Genomic DNA, 16,992 nt, shown 5'->3' on the forward strand with positions numbered 1-16,992 from the left:
CCTAAGTAAAAAGAAACACCTGAGTGGGAGTGTGGGCCTTGTGAGTTCATATTCCCAGCACCTTTTCAGCTGATGCTGCCGTTGCTCTGCTGGGGACACAGCCTTGAGAACTTCTGAACTGGGCAACTTCTGTCAGCTCTCAGTATCCCAGTGTCAATTCTTTCAGGTACACACAAAATTTCCCACCTGAAAAGGAATTTTATTACAATTTGGAGATAAAGTATTAGGCATGGGGATGCAATAAGAGTAGCTGGTGCTATCATTTCTCTAATTGTTTTTAACATTTCCACTAAATATCAATCATGTCAGAAAATATGTAAGTAACTGCTGTGTGCCTCTGCAAGGAGCCTAATGTGCTTCATGAAATGTAAAATGAATTAGTTACCCCTGCCCTCAAGGAGCTTATGATTTAATGAATACATAAAGCATACAAATGAAGGGATGCCTGGGTGGCTCAGCAGTTGAGCATCTGCCTTCAGCTCAGGGTGTGATCCCAGGGTCCTGGGAGTGAATCCCACATCAAGCTCCCTGCATGGGGCCTGCTTCTCCCCCTGCCTGTGTCTCTGCCTCTCTCTCTCTGTCTTTCATGAATAGATAAATAAAATATTTTTAAAAAAGCATACAAATGAATCCCAGGATATGGTAATCCAGATAATAGAGATACAAGACTATAGAGGGTTTATTCTTAGCAGGGGTTTGGGAGAGTTTTGTGGAGGAACTGTATTGATGCCAGACATTATGGAATGAGTAGGTTTTGGACATGGGGCTGGGGGATCAGGGCATTTCTAATGGAGACAGGCTGGAAAGATCCATGGGCCTCCTCAGACTGTGGTTTGGGTACAGTGGTTTACCTTCAGTCCTAGCATAGGACATAGAAATAAGATTAGAATGATGGGCTGGGCTCAGATCATCTGAATCTGTTAGGTTCTTTCATTTGCTTTTTTAGCCCTGGGAACATTTATAATTAAGTTTTGAAAAGCTCACAAGTATTATTATACTTTCTCAATTTATTTATTTATTTCACTCACTTTATTTCCTGAGCATTATTAGTATAGGGGATTGGGATAGCCTTCTCAGCAAGGTTTCTACAAAATTACAGAATGTGTTTTAAGTGTTAATGGTTTGTTGAGAGGCAAGGTTGCTTTACTGTTCTGATTTGCATTGACCCTGTGGATGACCTAAGGACTTTGGTCAGTGCGAACTAGGGACAGTCATCCCATGGTCTACATCAAGGGATGTAGTGAACTAGAGCCCATAGGATAATCTGGCTTACCACGGGTCTTTGTGTGGCCTGTTAACTAAGAATGTTTTTACATTTCTAAGTGGTTGAAAAAAAAACCCAAAACAGTATTTCATGGCAAGTGAAAATAATATACAATTCAAGTTCCAGTGTCCATAAGAAAAATTTTATTGGGACATAACTGCAGTCATTTGTTTATGTATTGTCTATGCCTACTTTCATGCTACAACCACATAATTCAGTACTTGAAACAGAGACCATAAGTATAGCCACAAAGCCTCAATTTACTATCTGGTGGGCACAGGAAAAGTTTGTCCCTTGTCTAAAGTAATGGCTCTCAGAAACTTGCCAGTACACCAAAGTTACCTGGAGGATTTGTCAAAACACCCACTGCTGGGCCCCACCGCCAGAGATTTTAATTCAGTAGGATGGGGCTCAATAATTTGCATTTCTAGCAATTCCTAGGTGATGCTCCTACTGCTTGTCCTGGGGCCACCCTCTGAGACCTACTGGTCCAAAGCAAGTGCTGTTTAACATGCTTGGGAACCACTTGATGATCTTATTAAAATGCTTGTTTTAATTCATTGAGTCTGAGGTGGAGCCCAAGACCCTGCATTTCTAATAGGCTCCCAGATCTAATCTTGTATCAAACATGCATATTTGACCCTCTTGGGCAAGTGTGGCTCACTTGGTCCTTTTTGCCTGGGATTTTGGTGCAGCCAAAGGAGCAGACTTCTTTCAAGGGGGAGCAAAATTTATGTGAGTAGGTTGTGAGCAAGTATTTGAGGAGATAAAATTAATTAGAGGCTATAGGATGGTAAGTGAAGAAATCTGCTGGAGCTGTTTTTTTCTGTTTATGGGAATTTTAATTGCCTCTGATGCCACATATATAAATCTCTGAAAAAATAATAATTAAAATACTTAACTAAATATGTTTCTTTATTGTGATTTAACATTACTTTATATGAGCATCCTAATGTAAGCGTTGAATTTGTTAATTAAAATTTAATGTTTTGGGTATTAAGCCATGCAGCTAAAAGGAGTGTCTGCTTCTTGAAAGCAGGGGTGCTTTGAAGGCCTGGCGCTCTGGCTCCTGGGTGCCAAGGGATGGATACACAACCTCAAAAAGAATTAAAGATCAGGGCTGGACTGTCACTTTGGGGCACATGAGCCAGTGTTGATATTATAGAAAGGTACTGTTGAGAAAAAAACTGTATAGATGTGATTTTATAATTTTATTTTGAAAAAGAACCAAAAAATGTATATCTAACATAGTTGTGAGTGATTAATTTAAAAAAGGAATCTCCAAAGTATCTACCAAAGTTACACGAGATCTTTTGGGTTTTGTAAAAAAAAAAAAAAGTTTGTGACTATTAATGGAAACAAATGACAAGTGAGCTCTTGTGGCCCAAGGCAGTCCTCTAGTAAAAAGCATTTTTTGAAGTACACTTTTAGTTTGTAAAGACTCCAGCACCATAGCTGGTGCCAGTTAATGGACATTTAAAATGTTATATATATACCTATATGTTGTGTATATATATATATATATATGCATATATATATACACACACATATATACACACACATATATGTATGTATATATATACATATATATATTTTAAAGATTTTATTTTATGTATTTATTCATGAGAGACACACAGAGAGAGGCAGAGACAGGCAGAGGGAGAAGCAGGCTCCCTGCAGGGAGCTCGATATGTGGGACTCGATCCCAGAATCCCAGGATCACGTCCTGAGCCGAAGGCAGATGCTCAACCGCTGAGCCACCCAGGTGTCTCTAAAATGTTATATTTTAAGGAACACATGAGAACCCCATTTTTGCGGTTAATTTCCCTTTTCATATCTTTCATCAGAAAGGAAAATAATAAATAATTGTATGCCACTCTTTCTTTGAGAAAGGATTGGATAGGGGGCTTTTGAAATCTTTTTTTAAAAAATGGGAAGGAATTGGTTACATGGTTAAATTTTTACACAGACTTAAAAACACCTTCCTAATGTTAATTTGTTGGGGATGTGGGAGAAAGAAACAATTTATTATTCTTGACAGTTTTACATTTCAGTGAGTTGGTTGAAACTATAACTTGTTTTTAGAATATTGTTTATGCCTTGAGGGAAGTTTTCTTTAGAAATTCAAACACAATTTACAGGCCATCTTCCTCTTGTTCAAAGATAACGGTTCATTTTCACAGCCTGTGAAAAGGCCATTGCAGTCAAAATGCAGTCAAAATTATTGAGCATGATGTTAACTCATTTTCATTAGCAAAATAATTTTACTGTACTCTGACCTCCTTCAGAGCAGGAACTCAGTGCTCATGAATTTCACTAAAAGACTGTTTACTGATTTGTGTGACTTACACATAACCTCCCCTCAAATAATGTTACCTCATGATGGATAGGCGTGTTCTCAAAGGATTCTAAATAACCTAGCTAATTTTATTTTTTTATTATTTAATAACCTAGCTAATTTTAAATTATCTATATTAAGAAGATAAGGCTCTGGTCAAGAGGTAGAAGTTAGAGGGAGGCATTTTTTGTTTCTATATAGGAGGGAACTTCATAATTCTTCAGGGCTGTTCAAAAATTAGAAAGGGCTGTCTTGTTAGTGACATCGCCTTTAATTAGAAGTGTCCAAGCCAATGGCAGGCACCTACCTGCCAGAGATGCTGTGGGTAGGATTCACTATTAGGTAGGAAATCAGTCTTGTTGGCTTCTACAACTTTTTTTCTCATTTGAGTATTGCCTGTTTCTATAAATCTCATAAAATTGCTGCTTCCAATCTGTTTAAATGTCAGAAGAGGGTTTATAATTTTGTTGGCAACGTATTTTAGAGCATTGTGGTGGACATGTAACACATAGCTTTCATTATAATGTCAACTGTTGCTCGTTTCACAGGTATTGGAGGAAGGGAAGGAACCAACTTTTCCTGGGCCCACATACAGCTCTATTTTGTAACAGCTGTCCACTCTCCACTGCCCTACCTGGAGTTTTTGTATCATAAGCTCAGTGCGGATCCCAAGTTCAGGTTGGGGCTTCTCCTCACTATCCTGTTGTTGCACTAACAAGATAAATCTTAGAAGCTGCTTGAAGGGATGTGTGTGTGTGTGTGTGTGTGTGTGTGTGCATGTGTGCGTATGGATTTTATAGGCTATAAAAGAGCACAGATATAGGTAGTAGGATATATATATTTAAAAATGTTTTAATTATGAGATCATATACACATTAGGTGTTCTTTGGCATTTTTTTGAACTTAATTACCTTCCATAACCCTAGGTAACCTTGTTAATTACCTGGTATGTATCCTTCTGTGCTTTCCTCTATGCCCAGATAACCACATATGAACATATAAACACATAAACATATGAGGATTTGTGAATAATTATTTCCTTTATTAACTGGTTATCATATTTAACATACCTTTCTGTGTCTTCATTTTCTTATTTAACAAAACCTCATAGAAGTACCTCCAATTTAACTAGTATAACTCTAATTCATTCTTTTATGGCTGTATGATATTCCATGGTATAGACGCAAAATTACTTAACTGTTACCCTGTTAATAAATATTCATTGTGTTTCCTTCTTTTGGCATTAGGAATAGTGGTGCAATAAACATTTTTTGTGTATCCTTTTGTACTTTTTAAAGAAAATGTTACAGTAGTTGGAATCTCATCAAAGTGTATTTTTAGCAATAGATGCTGCCAGAATGCTTTGAATATTTCTGTAACAATTTATACTGCCACCAGCAATTTAGAAGAGTGTCCTTTCTTTGACATTTCTGTTAGCAGTTGGTGTTAATCTTCCTTGTAATTTTTGCTAGTCTGGGTGGAAAGAGTCTGAGTAGTTTTCCACATATTTGGTCTTTTGGATCTTTGCTTCTCTGCAGATTGCCTATTCATATCTTTTTGCACATTTTTCTATTGGATCATTTTTCTTTTTTTGTATCTGTTTTGAGGAGGACTTTATATATTATTGATATTAGTATTTTAAAATGTTGATTGCAAATAGTTTTTCCTAAATCTATCTAGACCCTGCTTATGATAGCTTTTACTCTACAATAGTTTTAAATTTTCATGTAGTAGAATATATCTTTTGTTTTATATTCCTTTATATTCTTGAGTAAAAAGATCTCCATGCATCTTTAGGTTATTCACACAGTCTCCTAGACTTTCTTTTAAAAGTTTGTTGCTTCATTTTTGGCGTCTAGCCTTTGCCTTATCTGTAATTTATTTTTACATATGATGTAAGAAATTTATTTTGTTCCATATAGGCAGTTGAAAGTGCCAGTGCCATTTGTTAAAGTCCAAAAAAAAATGCTGAAGGGAAAGTTGAGACTTCTCTTATCAGACATTAAAACATACTATAAAGGCTCTTATAATAAAATCAATATGATAGACAAATCTATCAATGGGACAGAATGTAGACTGCTAAGATATACCAATATAAATAAAATTTTAATATATAACAAAGTGCTATTTAAATTCAATTGGTAAAAAGTATTATATTTTTTTACCCATTTTCTTAAAATTTCAGGGAAAAAAGTTTTCAGAGCACATTCATTTTTACTAATTATGCAGATAAATGTTTATGTCATTTGTCAATGAGTTTCACAGAAAAATACAGAATCTTAACTCAAGAAATTGAGTGTAAGTGCATTTCCAGGAATTTGATAGTGAAAATCAGCTTGTTTTCTGGCTTCACACCATGAGTGCTGACAAGTCTGAGTTAAGATCCCAGTGTGTCAATTCTTAATTTCAAAGCATTGCAGAGGATACAGACTGCTCAAGTTTTCTATGCTAAAAACAAAGTTGTTAGCTCCTGTTAGTTCTCCACCTGTTACTGCATGCTCCCAGAGCCTTTGCTAACATATTGTAAGTGAACAAAACTGTACTGAATTAGGAGAGAGGATTTTTTATTCCATTTAATGTACTCAAGATGACACCTATGGAGGCTGTGGCCCCTTCTGAGAGTTTCTGAATTGTTAGGAAAGACTTTATCTTGTTAGCATTACACTATATTGGCCAGAACCAGCCAGATAGGTGGGCAATCTCCTTGCAGACTGCAGGTCTCATTTGAATGGGGCTATGAAGCATAGGTATGATTTTGAACAGGTAATTATTTGGGGCATGGAGCCTTCCAGGAACATGAATGATGGAAGCAGATGTGTCAGTGGGATCGTTTGGTGGATCAGATGTTTGAGGAGAGGGAAGAAATGATCCGGGTAGGCAGAAATGCCTAGAGTTGGGGACTCATCCATAAGGCTGAGTTTGGTTCTGAAAGTTCACCATGAGGGTGGTTGAAGTAGAATATATCCAGAAGTCTCTTCATAATCCTGACTTCATTTGTTCTGTGCTCTGCTGATTGTCTCTAAAATAGCTATCTTTCACTGAGCAATGCCAGGTGCCAAAATTCGTTAGGCACTTTATATACAAAAGTGCTGGAAAATCAGTGAATAGGTCCCAGTTTTACATGTGAAGAAGCAGAGGTTTGAGAAACTGATTTTCCCAGTGTCATGTTTCTTTGCAGAGGTACATTTCAGACTCTGGTCTGCTCAGGTCCAAAGGCTGTGTCCTCTGTGCCCTACCACATCCTCTCCTACATGTGTGTTATATCTACATACTGGCCACCTACTTGGCTTTGAACAGTTGTGAAGTTTCCCATCATGTGGATTACTTCTCGAATAATACATCCCATGAACAATTAAATTGACTTAAAGATATAAATACGGGGACACTTGGGTGGCTCAGTGGTTGAGCGTCTGCTTTTGGCTCAGGTTGTGATCCCGGAGTTCCAAGGATTGAGTCCCACATCAAGCTTCATGCATGGAGCCTGCTTCTCTCTCTGCCTATGTCTTTACCTCTGTCTCTGTGTGTCTCTCATGAATAAATAAAATATTTTTAAAAAGATATAAACTAAAAGTAGATTTGTAAGTATCTAGAGCAGGCTTTTGTGTAGCATGGCATTTAAGGAAAACCTTTATCTTGTTAGCATTATACTACACTGGCCAGAGCCAGCCAAATAGGAATGTGGTGGCCCACTTAGGCTATCTTTAATTGCTCACTATAAATAGTTTAATGATGCTGCCATAAAAAGACTCTGATGTCACTGAGGAGCTCAGAGTGACCCATATATATGATGTTTTTCTAGGTGTCTGTGTCTGGGAAAACTGATGCTCATGTGAGAGATGGTTTTCACTGCTGAAATGAAGGCTTAATTTCTAAGCCAATCATTTCTTACCCGCACCTCCCTTTAAATTCCACAGTCTCCATCATTCCTTTTTGCCCTATCTGTGGTGAGGTTGACACCCTCTCTCTCTCATATCTCAGCCACAATTCCAGGACCCACTTGACCCGACCCTGGTGGAGAAGTGCCTGCCAGAGCCCAATCTGATGTCTGTAAGAGGATTCCTGCAGGCTGTTGTGACATGTTCCCTCTCTGCTCTGGCAGTCATGGGAACCTAGATGCCTTGCTTTGTTCTAGACATTGATGATTTTTTTTTTAAATTCAAGTATGATTAACAGTGTTATATTAGTTTCAGGTGTATAATATAATTCAATGATTATATACATTTCTCAGTGCTCATCAAGGTAAGTATACTCTTCATCACCTTTATGTATTTTACCCATTCCCCCACCCACCTTTCCTTTGGTAACCACCAGTTCTTTGTACTTAAGAGTCTGTTTTGTTTTGTTTGTCTGTTTTTCCTTGTTTGCTTTGTTTCTTAAATTCCACACAAGAATGAAACCATATGGTATTTGTCTTTATTTAATGGACGTATTTCACTCAGCTTTATACCCTCTAGGTCTATCCATGTTATTGCAAATGGCAAGATCTCATTCTGTTTTTTTATCTCATTCTTTTTTATGGCTGAGTAGTATTCCATTGTGTGTATATACCACACCTTCTTTATCTCTTCATCTATCAATGGCACTTGGGTTGCTTCCATACCTTGCCTATTGTAAATACTGCTACAATGGACATAGGCATGTGTATACTTCTTCAAATTAGTGTTTTCATTTTTGGGGGGTAAATGCCCAATAGAAGAATTACTAGGTCTTATGGTATTTCTATTTTTAATATTTCAAGGAACTTCCATACTGTTTTTTTCCCATACTGTTTTACACAGTGGCTGCACCAATTTATATTACCACTAACAGAGCACAAGGGTTTCTTTTACTCCATATCCTTGTCAGCACTTGTTATTTCTTATGTTTTTGATTTTAGCTATTCTGATAAGAGTGATATGATATCTTACTGTGGTTTTAATTTGCATTTCCAAGATAATTAGTGATGTTGAACATCTTTTCACTTGTCTGTTGGCCACCTGTATGTTTTTTGAAAAGTGCCTGTTCAGGTCTTCTGCTCATTTTTGATTAATTGACCATAAAAGTGTGGGTTTATTTCTGGACTCTCTGTTACGTTGATCTGTGTCTATTTTTGTGCTAGTACCATACTGTTCTGATTACTATAGCTTTGAAATATGGGAATATGATGCCTCTAGGTTTGTTCTTTTTCAAGATTACTTTGGCTCTTGGGGTCTTGTGTGGTTCCATAGAATTTTAAGAATTTTTTGTTTTAGTTTTGTGAAAAATGTTTTTGGTATTTTGATAGAGATTGTGTTAAATCTGTAGATTGCTTTGAGTAGTACAGACATTTAAAAAATATTGGTTCTTCTAACCCATGAGCATGGAATATCTTTCCATTTGTTCATTTTATCTTCAGTTTCTCCCATCAGTGTTTTATAGTTTTCAGAGAATAGATCTTTTTCCTCCTTGGTTAAGTTTATTCCTAGGAATTTTATTATTTTTGGTGTAGTTATAAATAAGATTTCTTAATTTCTTTTTCTCTGCTTTATTATTAGTGAATAGGAATTCAACAGATTTCTGTACATTGTTTTTGTATCTCTAATTATATTGAGTTTATATATCAGCTCTAGTAGCTTTCTGGTGGAGTCTGTAGGGTAGGGTATTCTATAAATAGAGTATCATGTCATCTGCAAATAGTGGAAGTTTTACTTCTGACTTTCTTTTTTTTTTAATTTTTATTTATTTATGATAATCACACACACAGAGAGAGAGAGAGGCAGAGACACAGGCAGAGGGAGAAGCAGGCTCCATGCACCGGGAGCCTGACGTGGGATTCGATCCCGGGTCTCCAGGATCGCGCCCTGGGCCAAAGGCAGGCGCCAAACCGCTGCGCCACCCAGGGATCCCCATACTTCTGACTTTCCAATTTGGATGCTTTTTATTTCTTTCCTGTCTGACTTCTGCAACTGGGACTTCTAGTACTGTGTTGAATAAAAGTGGTGAGAGTGGACATCCTTTTCTTGTTTCTGATTTTAGAGGAAAAGCTGTCATTTTTTTTCACCATTGAATATGATGTTAGCTGTGGGTTTTTCATATATGGCCTTTATTATATTGAGGTATGTTCCCTCTATATCTACTTCTTTGAGAGTATTCATCCTGAATGGATGTTGTATTTGTCAAATACTTTTTCTACATATTTTGAGGTGATCATGGTTATTTCTTACTTGTTAATAGACTTTGATGAATTTTCTTGATTTGATCACTAGATCACCTCTGCTGTAGTTCTTACCAGCCTTTGCCCACTCTTATCCCCAGCCCCTAGGCAATAATTTCCCTTGAGGTCCCTCTCTCTGCACAGGTTGTTGTTCCTTACACATGAGTTAGAATGGTTGTAGTAACCCAATGCTCCTTCTGGTTTTCTCCCTAACCCACCTCTGCTGTATGTTGGTTTCCCACCTTTGTGTGGAGCATCCTACCAGGATTTGGTAGGTCTTTCCATCAAAGTCTCTCTTTTCAAAGAAAATGGAATCTAGTAGGATTGGAGATTTGAAAGACAGGATGATTGCCCTGAAAGGGGAGGGACTACTCGGTAGAAAATGTATAGAATAAAGACTCAAACTCTAGGAACAGTATACGACTAGGAAAAAAAAAACCCCAAAAAAACAAACACCACCAACAAAGCAAACACCATAAGTTGGAAGATTAAAGAGAAAGAGAGGGAATGAGTGAGGGAGTGTGGGAGGCAATCACGGGATACTGGATAGATGAGCTGGTGGGAAGAAGGCCACCCTAGAGAAGATGTGATGATTTCCATGATCTGGAGCTTTTCATCTGCCTTTCCATGGTGCCAAGTACCACATTGCATGAACTCTGGATGTGGAGACACTGAGTCGATTCTAACTAGACCAAAAATCAACTCAGTGCTTGGGTTCACAGATGATGGTAGCTTGAGTATAGTATCTGGTATCTTTCCCTTTATAGAGTCTTCTCCTTATACATAAAAATCAATAACAGTAGTGGTATTTGCCATGGATTGAATATCCATGTCACTTGTGCGTGCAGGTTTTCTCTTTAAAAGGTTCACCAAAACTCAGTAAAACTGGGGTACTTTCCTTACGTTAGGCAACTTGCTAAGGCTGCACAGGTGAATGTTGACCTCTGACTTTAACCCTCACACTCTTTCTTTGGGACCAGGTATTCTCTTTCAGGAGCGTGGGTGTGCATGGACAGGCATGGGCCCTGCAGTGTGGTGTCAGGAACTGATTCCTTGTGTCGTGGAACTTAGGAACATAGTGTTCTATATTTTGTATATGCATGTGATATAAGGCATGAGGCCAAGCCCTAACATCAACCTTTAATCAATTATTTGCCTTGGTATCCTGAAAAGACATGCCTCTGGGACATGTTTTCTGAGCACAGCACATTTCTGGAAACTTCTGACCCATTGTGCTAGAATTGTCAGCTTTGGCTATGCTCTGACAGTAATAAAGGAAGAACAAAAACGTTAAAGTGCTTATTAGGTATCCACATGCAACTCGATCCTCTTGCTTATTTAGCATAGTAGTTTAGAATCCTCAGTTTCCTGCTTCTCTATGCTCTCAGGCTGCCCGCCCGGGATGGTGGCACTAGGAGAGCATTTCCACAGCAGAGGCTGTGGTTGGCATGGGTCTTCTCTGTTTCCAAGGTTTACAGCTTGATGGTCTGGTCTCAATGAAGGTGACATGAATCTACCCATACAGGAGCACTTTGTGTTATTTGAAATTATTTATTGTCTGACTTCAGTTACCTAGGATATTATGAGGTAACTGTAGATAAATCAGAAGAACATCAGAGTAGCCCAAATAGATGTTGGGAAATTTGTGGATGATAGGGGGGTGGGTGGGGGGAGAGTTTGTCATGCTTAGTCTGTTTACTATCGTTTAAAAATATCCCTGAAAGATTGGACTGCCTGGTTTCTCAGCCTGCACACTGTTAGAAGTAGCAGATTAGAAGGTGTGGGGATTCTCTGGAGGGAGTCACACTACCAAGAGTGAGAAATGAAAAAAGGAACAGGCAGTCACAGGAACTTCCAAAATTGGGTCAGCAGGTACTATGTAATATGACAGATAAGTGGCTTATTGCATAATAATCTTAAAGTGAGTCTGGGGGAATAAATATATAGCCATGGATGTTTGTGTTATGGAGCTTTGTCAAGAAGGTTAATTCATTTTAGTGGCCTATGTGCAGAAGGATGAGGGAATGCATAGTTCACTTTAAAGCTATTTCTATATTTAAGATTTAACCAAAAAAATAAAAATTTTTAAAAATTTGGGTTTAAAAAGATAGACTGGAACTTTTAAAAGACTTTTGCCTCTAGACAGATGGCACAGCCATACTTTTCCACATTTTTCCCAAATACAACTAATAACTGTGTTTTATATAAAAAACAAATAGGAGAAGGGTGTCAAAGGTGGAGAGAAAGCGACAAGGCCCAATATGGGTATTGAGGAATGAGGCAGTGGTGAGTTTCCTGGGTTTTCTTAATTTACTCCTGTATCTTAGACTTGGGACGAAAAACTTAGCAACCCAGAATGGTCAGTGGACACAGATTAAAAAGGACCAACAAAAACCTGCTTTCTCTAGCCAAAAGGCCAAGAGAGGAGCACATAACCAAGGCAGAAAACCATTAGATAATAGCCACTGTATTCAAGTCAAACACCACAGAGAAATGTGTGTCCTCAAACCCCCCCCCCACACCAGCGAAGACTCAGTGGGGAGCCTAGACATTCACCATGTTTCTCAGCACCTTTGCCAGGGTGGTATCAGAGAAGACTCAGCAAGGAGCCTGGGCTTCCACTTCACCTAGCAGTAATAAGTCCCCCCGTTTTGCTTCCCAATTATGATAGTGTCAGTGGAGGCCTACTGGAAAGTCAGGACTTTCAGCACCTCCCAGTGGTAATGAGGCCATACATCCCTTCCATAGTCCAGTGGAGGCCACACGGGAAACCTGACTTGTAGCCCAGCCTGTCAGTAAAGTAATGAAGTATCCCCACCTCCACTTTCTTCTGCTGGAGCACAGACAGGAGGCTTAAATGAGAGGTTCTCATAACATAATACCCTGAATGTCCAGGTTTCAAGAAAAAGCTTTTGTTATATCAAGAACTAAGAAGATCTCAAGCTGAGAGAAAAAGAATCAATAGATGTCACTATCGAGATGTTAGAATTATCTGAGAAAGCCTTTAAAGCAGCCAACATAAAAATACCTCAACAACACAGGAAAAGATGTTGAATACTATTAGGGAAAGGTAAATCAGGTAAATTGAGATGGCTGTAATCAAAAAGACAGTAAGAACTCTTGGCAAGGATGTAAAGAAATTAGAATGCTCATGCATTGCTGGTAAGAATGGAAAATGATGCAGCCACTTTGGAAAGCAGTTTGGCAGTTCTTCAAAAAGTGAAACAGTGACCAAGTGACCCAATAATTTCATTTATAGGTATGTACTGAAGAGAATTGAGAACATAATAATCACATGTAAAATTGCACATGTACAGTCCTAGCAGCATTATTCATAATAGCCAAAATTGGAAACAATATGAATGGATAATGTCATATGTCCATATAATAGAATATTAATCAGTCATAAAAAGGTGAAAAGTACTGATACATACTACGACACAAATGAACTTTGAAAACATTAAGCTAAGTGAAAGAAACCAGTCACAAAAGGCACATTTTGTTTGATTTCATTTATATGAAATGTACAGAATAGGCAAATCTGTAGAGACAGTAAGTAAATAGTTATTTCTGGAGACTAGAGAAAGGGGAATAAGGAATGATTGGTAATGGGTATGAAGTTTTATTTTGGAGTCATACATATGTTCTGGAATTAGTGGTGATGGTTGCACAACTTTGTGAACATAGTAAAACTTCAGATTTTTCTACCCTTTTAAGGGTGAATTTCATGGTATGTGAATTATATTTATATCTCAATAAACACAATATTTCAAAGAACAATTACAAACACACTTAAATGAAAAAAAAAGAAAAAAAACTCCCAAAGAACCAGAAGATATAAAGAAGAACCAGATGGAAATTTTCAAACTGAAAAATATAACAAGTAAGCACAATGGACAGGTTCAGCAGAAGAAAGGAGGTGAGAGGGAAAAAAAATCAGTGAATTTGGAAGATAGAATAATAGGAATTATCCAGTCTAAATAAGAGACAGAAAATAGATAAGTTGGAGTTTCAGGGACCTGTGGGACTCCTAACAAAAGATGCAATATTCATGTTACTGTAGTCCCAAAAAGAAAGGAGAAAAAAGAGTGGGCTGAAAAAACACTTAAAGAAGTGATGACTGAAAACTTCCTAGATTTGTCAGAAGACAAAAAGGTATAGATTCAAGAAACTGAGCAAATTCTAAGTATGATCAACCCAGAGAATCCAGCATACAACCCAGCATTGTTTATTCTAGGTGCGATGTCCTACTCCACCTCCCTGGAATATATTCATCTTACATTAGTGAAACTTTTTCTCTTCATTTTTCAGCTTCTGATCTTACTGATTTAAGTGTTAAGCTCAGAGATCCTCTCCTTAGCCGTGTCCAGTCTACTAATGAGCTCATCAAAGGCATTCTTCATTTCTGTTCCAGTGTTTTTGATCTCTAGCATTTTTTTGTGTGTTTTTTTTCTTCAGATTTCCATTTCTCTGCTTACATTGCCCATCTGTTCCTGTATGCTGCAGCTTTATCCATCAGTGCCCTTAGCATATTAATCATAGTTGTTTTGAATGTGTGGCGTGATAATTCCAATATCCCTGCCATATCTGGTTCAGATGCTTGCTCTCTCTCTTCAAATTGTGTTTTTTGCCTTTTGGTGTGCCTTGTGATTTTTTTCTTGATAGCCAGACATAATATACCAGGTCAGAAGAGCTGCTGTAAATAGGACTCTGGTGCTGTGGTGGTGACGTGTGGGGCGGAGGGCAACATTCTGCCATCCTGTCGTCCTGTCATTGGGTCTCAGTCTCTTAGTGACCTGAGCCTCTGCACTGTGAGCTTCACAGTGTTTTTCAGTTATTTTTTATCTCCTTAGGTGGGGCAGGTTGACAGGGGTTAGGTATTTTCCTTCCCCCAGGTCAGCTCAACTCTCCAGAATGCCATAGCAGATTAGGCTCTTGTTAACTAGTTTCCCTGAAGGACAGGTCTTGTTTTTTTTTTTTTTTTTAATTTATTTTATTTTTTATCTTTTATTTTTTTTTTTAAAGGACAAGTCTTGTTAAGAGCAGAGTGCTCAGGCTTTTCCTCTCCCCTTCCCAGAAACAAGAGGGAATTTTTCTGATATTTTCTATGGGAACCTGGTTGAGCTCCTGGAAGTAAATCTCACAGTATTTCAAGGGCCCCATAAGACTGGGTGTTCATGTAGTCTTTAATTCTTAGAGTTTTCTCCAGTGCACCTCCAGCAGCCATCAACTACTGTTGAGGTTTTCCTACCCAAAGCACTAGTTCCTGAGGGGGTTTCTGCCCTTGAATCCCAGCTCCAGAAAGTGGTGTTTGCCTGGATGTCTCTCCGAGCTTGATTTCTGCTCTTGAGTCCCTACTCAGGGAAGTGGTTTGCCTGACTGTCTCTCCATTCTTAGGGGCTGAGGTTTTCCCTGGGTCCTCTCCCAAGTCATGAATCCAAGAAGAGTTGTGGATGTTGTTAGTGTGTTCAGTTTTTATTTGTTGTTCGGATGGAGTGGGAACTTCCAAGGTCCTTCCTTACATGTAAAACCAGAAACTGAATTCCCTAGCTGAAATTTTATGCCCATTGATTAGAAACTCCCCTCTTTCCATTCCCCCTTGACCTTGGATATCACAGTTCAACTCCCTGCTTCTGTGAGTTTGCCTATTTTTAGATATCTGCTATAAATGGAATCGTGTAGTATTTATCTTTCTGTGACTGGCTTATTTCACTTAGCAGTATGTCCTTAAGGTTCATCTGTGTTGTCACATATGAGAGGGTTTCCTTTCTTTTAAAGGCTGAATTGTGTGTATATATACCACATGTTCTTTATCCACTCATCTGTTGGTGGACATTTAGGTTGCTTCTACATCTTGGCTATTGTGAATAGTCATACAGTTAACGTTGGAGAACAGATATCTCTGTAGGATCCTCCCTTCAGTACATTTGGTAAATACCAAGAAGTAGGCTTGTTGGATCGTATGGGAGTTCTATTTTTAATCTTTCAAGGAGCCTCTATACTGTTTTCCATGGAGGTTGCATGATTTTACAATCTTACCAGTAGTGTACAGAGGTTCCTGTTTTGCCACATCCTTGCCAATACTTCTCCTTATATGTTTTTGATAATATCCATCTTAACAGGTGTGAGGTGATATCTCACTGTGGTTTTGATTTTCATTTCCCTGTTGGATTAATAATGTTGAGCATCTCCATTGGTCTTTTGTCTGTCTTTGGAGAAATGTCCTCGAATGTCCCAGTCTTGTCTTGGTCACTGTTGAGGCCACTATACTTAAGCAGTTCTTGGCATCTAGGAGGTACTCAAATAGTTTTTAAGTGAATTATAAAGGACAGTGACTGCAGGTAGATCTACAGGGTTACAGTTGATATTGAAGTTAAATAATTCTGTTGCCACTTTCTGTGCATTGCGTTGGGGGGGCCTCAAGTGAATGAGGGGGTTAGTATTCTGTTCTGTCTGACCTTTAATCATGTACAGGAAAGTTTTGTGTGCTTTTAAGGCCTGCTTTGGGGTTTCAGAACCCAAATGCCCAAAGTCCCATACCTTATGGTAATGGCTGGCAGAATCACTATATCCCTAAGCTCAAGCCCACTTCATCTTGGCAGGGTCTCATGCTGTGCATGTATATCTGATAGTCCCATATGTTCTCTCATTTTTGATGTGGCTCCTATTTTAGAAACATGTGCTCTGTGTGTGATTGCTCCCTTTAGCTGATGAGCAGCACAGTAATTACAGTCACCCTATGGCATATGTGTGTCACTTTCCATTTTAGTAACAAAGTGGGAAGAGTCCCTTGTTATAACCACATTGTTGTAATGAGGTTCAAGGGGTGGTTGTGAATTGTCGTCTGTGCTTTTCTAGTCCTTCCTGTCAACGTTATGCTTCTTTAGTGTTTACAAAGTTCTTTTAGTAAACTTAATCTTATTTAGAGCCTCTGGAAGTATTCAGGAGGGGTAGCAGATGCCCCATTCAGTGCCTGAGGAAGCTGTGATGTGGCAGTGAGATCATTTGTTCAAGTTCTATCATTAGTGATCAGTGGGCTTATGTCTCGAGTCTCCATGTTTGGACTTTTTTTTGAATTTTTTTTTAATTTTTATTATTTATGTATTATAGTCACAGAGAGAGAGAGAGAGAGAGAGAGAGAGAGGCAGAGACACAGGCAGAGGGAGAAGCAGGCTCCATGCACCGGGAGCCTGATGTGGGATTCGATCCCGGGTCTCC

The 16,992-nt window shown here is 38.4% G+C and overlaps 1 protein-coding gene across 5 annotated transcripts in view; it reads left to right on the forward strand.

The window, feature by feature from the left end:
• Positions 1 to 16,992, forward strand: part of MTUS2 (microtubule associated scaffold protein 2) — a 585,745-nt gene that overhangs the window by 113,380 nt on the left and 455,373 nt on the right. Inside the window, exon 2 of one of the 5 annotated variants that reach the window (XM_041765698.1) lies at positions 4,151 to 4,280. The exons of the other annotated variants lie outside the window; for them this stretch is intronic. The gene's annotated coding sequence lies outside the window, so the exon portion shown is untranslated. The remainder of the gene's footprint in view (positions 1 to 4,150; positions 4,281 to 16,992) is intronic. 5 annotated transcript variants of the gene reach the window in all.

Source organism: Vulpes lagopus, chromosome 8 (assembly GCF_018345385.1).
Source record: "Vulpes lagopus strain Blue_001 chromosome 8, ASM1834538v1, whole genome shotgun sequence".
In the NCBI taxonomy this organism is placed as follows: domain Eukaryota; kingdom Metazoa; phylum Chordata; class Mammalia; order Carnivora; family Canidae; genus Vulpes; species Vulpes lagopus.